Genomic DNA, 6,000 nt, shown 5'->3' with positions numbered 1-6,000 from the left:
AATAAATAGAATCGTACGTCCAGACTTTACAATGAGAATAATGCTGCCAGCTCAGTTCTCACTGTTTTTAAGAAAAAATCCAGCAGCAACTTTCAAAGTCCTCAAGTTTTCAGGTAAACGTGGAAATCGGGAAGTTACTACCCAAGTTGCCCAGTTCCTCCACAAGCTCCACTACCTCAGTATCTCACAGAGATACTTGGTATTATAATGCATGAAGGGTTAAAGCTGCAGTTCTTACCCACTAGTTATGCGCTAAAAACATTAGGAAAGGTAAGGCCTGTGCAAGAAGAGTAAATGAGTTTTTAATACTACGATATCCTTAATTAGTATTGAACAACCTCTCTGCCAATGAAAATTTACTTTTATAACTGTGGAATCTCATTTCTTCAGATTTTAATTATTGTTAGAAATTTTTTTAAAATATTTTTTTCTTTGTCTCTCCTATCTCTTTAGTTACATATTTATTTGCCTCTCTTTATTTCACTTTCTGTACATATTACATTGAATTTACCATGCTACCAGACACTGCTTCAGACTGTGGCACAATGAAGTTCCTTCAATTCTGTTCATTAAAGAGGCACACTGTTGCTTGCCTTACTCATGAGAATGTAAGATTATAAGCAATAGGTGCAGGAGTATGTTATTCAGCCCATCAAGCCTGCTCTACCATTGAAAAGATCATACTGATCCGATTGTGGCCTTAACACCACTTTTCTGTGGATCCCCCATAACCTTGGACTCCTCCGTCAATAAAAAAATCTATCTAATGCAGCCTTGAAGATATTCAATGACCCAGCCTCCAGTGGTAGAGAATTCCAAAGACTAACGAGAAGAAATTCCTCATCCCTTAAATGGGAAAGCCCTTAATATAAAACTGTGCCCCCCACTAGTTCCAGGCTCTCGCATGAGAGAAAGCATCCTCCCAGCATCTACCCTGTTAAGCCGTCTCAGAATCTTAAGTTTCAGGAAGATCATCTCTCATTTTTCCAAACTCCAATCAAGATAGGCCTTACTTGCTCAGGTTAGCCTCATAAGATAAAACTGTCATCCCAGGAATCAGCCTAGTGAACCTCCTCTAAACTGAGAGAATGCAAGTTTATCCCCCATTATTAAAGGAGACTTAAATGGTACACAATATTCCACTTGTAGTCTCACCAATGCGCAGGATATCCTTACTTTTCTACTCTACCTCCTACCAATAAAAGCCAACATTCATTTTCCTTCCTAATTACTTGCTGAACCTGCATGCTAACTTTTTTGAGTCATTTACAAGGATACCAAGATGCCTTTTTGTTGCAGCATTCTGCAATCCGCTCTCCATTTAAATAATGTTCTGCTTTTCTATTCTTCCTGCACATGTCAGAAACCTTGTAATTTCCCACATTATACTCCGTTTGTCAAATTTTTGGCTACTCACTTAACCTATCTTTATCCCTTTGCAGACTCTTTGTATCCTGCTCACAACTTGCTTTCCTACCTATTTTTGTATCATCACAAAATTTAGCTACAATCCGTTCATCCAAATTATTAATATAGATCATAAATAGTTGAGGCCCCAGCACTGTTCCAAACAGTACTACAACGTTTGGTTTGCCAATCTCAAAAAGGTCCATTTATCCCGAATCTGTTGCCTGATAATTAGCTAATCCTCTATCTATACCAAAATATCGCCCCCAATACCATTAGCTCTTATCTTCTACAGTAACCTTTATGCGGCATCTTATAGAATGCCTTTTGGAAATCCAAGTACACTACACCTACTGGTTCGCCTTTATCCACCCTGCTTGTTATATCCTCGAAGAACTCTAACATGTTTGTCAAACAGGGTTTCCTTTTCACAAAACTATGTTCACTCTGCCTGATTGTGTTATGATTTCCGTTTGCCTCCTTTCTTGAACATTTTTGGTTTTCCAAACTGCTGGGACCTTTCCGGAGTCAAGGTCATTTTGGAAGGTTACAGCCAATGCACCCACTACCTCTGCAGCCACTTGTTTTAAGACTCTAAGGTCTTCCCTTTGTTTGATTCATTTCCAACTGCGTTGTTCTGTCTTTGTTTTTTACAAATCTGATGTCAGCTCTAAACATGAAAAAAATGGCCTAGAATTTGCTGGGTTTGGATATCACTCAGTGCTGCCTGATTAATCTCTTAGGTAGACCCTTCAGCTGAAGAATGATTTGCATTCAAGGCTTTTGGAAATGGGAGTTGACAGCAGCACGGTGAGAGTAATGGGGTATCTGGTACCTTGGTAAAAGGGAGGACTAACAGTGTACCTCCAAGCAATAAGATTAAAGAATTGAGAAAGAAGGCATGAGGATGAGAATGAATTCAATGTTAAATCAGGTATATAGATACAAAGAATAAAGAGAGAGAAAAAATGGAAAGGAAAAAAGGGAAGAAAAATGAAAATTTTAAGTTTGAAATTTTAAACATCTCCAATGCTTCAAAATCTGAAGGAGGCTTCACTCTTAATTATTAATTTTATTGACAGATATTGATGGACAGCCATTAACATTTATCATGGTGTTAAAAAGGTACTTAAAATATCCATCAGCAATGAATAGTGTAAGCACTCCTTTGTTACTGAGTACTATTTGTCCTTGTGAGCTTTTAATCCGTTACAAGCATGAGCACAAATTTCTGTGCACTTACACACACGCACACAAACCAGAATGTCTATGTTTTCAAAGAGGTAAGTCTCCACCCTCTATCTCACCAAATAACTTGCCTGAGCCGAGGAAGTGATGTCTTTGGGTATTCCTGGTTAAAACTGACACAGCAACAACAGTATCTCAAAACATTTCATGTCAGCAACTTCCTATCAATGCCTTGCTACGTGGTCTGCCTTGAATAAGAACGTGGAGCAATGCCAGGACCACATCCAATTTGTAGGCTCTGGTTACCAGCCCACCCACCAGTGAAAACAGTTCCTCCTTATTTACTCCATCCAAAACCATTCTTAGCTTCACCACCCATAAGTCATGTTTCTGTTCGTGCCAGTACGTGCACAGGTTCTCCATGAACAATGCCCAAAATTGAATGGGAGACCAGTACAGTAGTGGTTGACCAATGATTTTCTGACAGGAACTGGGTGTGGGGCAGTGAAAGAGAAAGCAAGTCAGATAACAGGAAAGTAAATGTAACCCACTCGACACGAAACAGTCGCCAGAAACAGGTGGTGGCACAGTTGGTGTCCCTGCTGTGGGAAAGACCAGCGATGAGGTGCCGTGATGACCATGTGAAAGTACCAAGGGAGATGCAGTGGTAGATTGCAGGCTTGATCCTGGAGGTCTTCAGCTTGGGAAACTGACAGCAGAAAAAGCCCGAGGAGCTGCATTATGTTGGATGAAGGATGAAGAGAACAATGATGTTGGGAAACTGGTTGAAAGGGGGATAGCCAGATAGGACAAAGAGAGAAGGCAGAGCAGTTTCCAGAAAAGGCTGAAAAGAAAAAGTAGGAGAAAAGGGAAAGGCTTGCAGTGGCATTCATAATGCAAATATGAATAGAAGCAGAGAGGAACCTTACAGTAAGTTCAATTGAAAAACTTAATTTAACATTATAATAAAAACCTTCAAAGCTGCGATGTGCAAACATTCAGGATACATTTATTATAATATGAGATGAGATTGTACAGTGTACATGAAATGTTGTAACTTTTTTCTCACATCAAAATCGCTAACGAGCTGCCTCAGTTTTTCCCACCCAGCATCAATCTGGAGTGGCTATTAAACACATTTTTGCATTTTTAAGGGAGTAAAATATCCCAAAACATTTCACAAGAGTATTATCAAACAAAATATTCCTCTCCTCAGTCTTACTGATGTATGCTTGCGCCACATCATTCTAACCAGTGCACTGGCATTTTGCCAATCACAGTGAAAGCTGCTTTAATGGATCATGTGGCTACTTCCACTATGTCTTTGCTCAGTCTACTATTTGGCTATGCCATCCTTACACGATAAGATGCCTTGTGTTTAGTTGCATCCTTTACTACAATCAATGCTTTTTGGTGATGCAGAATTTGAGCATAGCTGAAAAAAGAAGAGACAATCTGTCGAAGTTTTTCATCTTGCATTCATCAGGACAGATGCAAGAATGTCAAATCCTCATGGCAATGCCTTAACCAATCAGAGTTAACCTGCTTGGATTGAATTTAAACAAAAGCTTGGCAGTTAACTGTTCCCTGGTATGTTCTCCTTGGCGACATCTCTAACAATCAGAGTTCACTTGCCAACCCTCTTCTCATGCAGTATAAATTGTTGTTCCCTTTGAGATTTGGTATTCTTGCATCAGTCCTGAAGAATGCTAGACGAAAAGCTATGAAAACCTCTTTGCAAAATTTGCAGCACCCGTCTTTTTTCTGCCTGAAAGGAGGCATGCTCAGCCAGCTGAGCAGCTGGCCAGTTTTTCAAGTAGAATGGAACAAGTCAAGACCCAGGTCTTTCCATTAATTACTCCTTTCCCCACTGCAGCCACTTTTAAGAAAACTAGGAGAAATATTGAATAGTTTCTGGATGTCTTACACTTGAGATAAAAGTCCACGGATTATCTCACTTACACCACAAAAAGTGACTACTTGCACATGGAGACTACATAGTGATGTGGCTTGTGGTACAGAATAGCAAAGTGCAAGTTGGCACTGTGTGTCCACTGGTGAGCCCCTAGTGTAACCAGATTGTCAACGCAATGCCCCAAGTGGAGGTCAGATCCTCCTGAGGAGCTTGTGGGTACATGGGGATATAAATAAGTGGGAAAGTCATCCTGCAACTTAATGAGGCATCTCCTATGATCTAGTTATATAAAGAAACTTTTTTTGGGAAGGTAACTGTTGACAAGAATAAATCAGGAAAGGGGGAGAAAATGAAATAACATTCCCACAAGGAACAAAAGTGTAACTGCGTTAATAAAGAGTATGAGAGGGGAAATCAGAGGGATGACTTAGACTGTACTTCAGCAATACTTCACTGAGTATAAAGCAGTTTGGGATGCACTGAATTGTAGAAGGGGCTCAAAAAAAGCAAGTTTTTTTTGACAATATCGCTTAAAATAATGCAACTGGTGTTTAGCTCAAATGCTCATTACTCAAAAGGACAACATCAGTAAATTTTTCAACTTTTGTTGTACCTTGTGTAAAGGGAGCTACTATTTCATCTATTTAAGCAATAGAAGTAACAGAAGTATTAATGCACAGTCAGCTAAACTGAGACAAACTTATACACTAATTCAGTTTGAATAGTAATGTTTAATCAAACTTCTGCTATTGGCTAAGACTTCAATAATAACTTCAAATTTCTTACTTAAAACTAATATTCTCCCCACACCCGGAAACCCAGGATGTTTGAAACCAAACAATGCTAATCAACCATTAAAATCTGCACGTTAGTTTCTGACCTTCCAACTCTAATATCATTAATGGGCATTAACAAAGACTTCCAGAAATCCATTATGCAGTCACAGAACACGATTTTGATCATTTTTCTTCCTCATCTGCATTAAGGCACAGGACGTGACTATTGGGGCATGGAACTCTCTGCCCACATTGGGTACTCAGTCATTTGTCATGTACAACACAATTATATACAGGGTAAAACTCCCTCAACTCTGCTTTGCCAATTGCCTCTTACCTCAAACTTCAGGAAAGCAGCATTAGTGTAAATGTTCCCCACACCCCTGCTTTCCTTCTCTCTGTTCTCCATTCCTGTCATTTTGTGGTCTGCAAGCCGCAGTTTAACAATATAGGTCCATTAACTACAGGTAGTTAGATCAGGTCCTTCAGACACATGGACATCTGGGAAATGGGCAGAAAGTCCTTTATCTTTTAAGCTTGCTATTAATTAAATAATAGATCTTAGAGGTCAAAGGCTAATGTACTGCACCACCCAGTAAATCCCTGCTCACAGTCCAATATTTCTTTTCACTGAGGGCTGCCTTTGTAAAATATCTTTTCTGTAGGAGTGGACAGGAGAAAAACTATTGCAAACTGATCAAAACATATGTTAGA

This window comes from Carcharodon carcharias, chromosome 19 (assembly GCF_017639515.1).
Source record: "Carcharodon carcharias isolate sCarCar2 chromosome 19, sCarCar2.pri, whole genome shotgun sequence".
NCBI lineage: Eukaryota > Metazoa > Chordata > Chondrichthyes > Lamniformes > Lamnidae > Carcharodon > Carcharodon carcharias.
The sequence above is the reverse complement of the archived record's forward strand: the minus strand, read 5'-3'. Positions refer to the sequence as shown.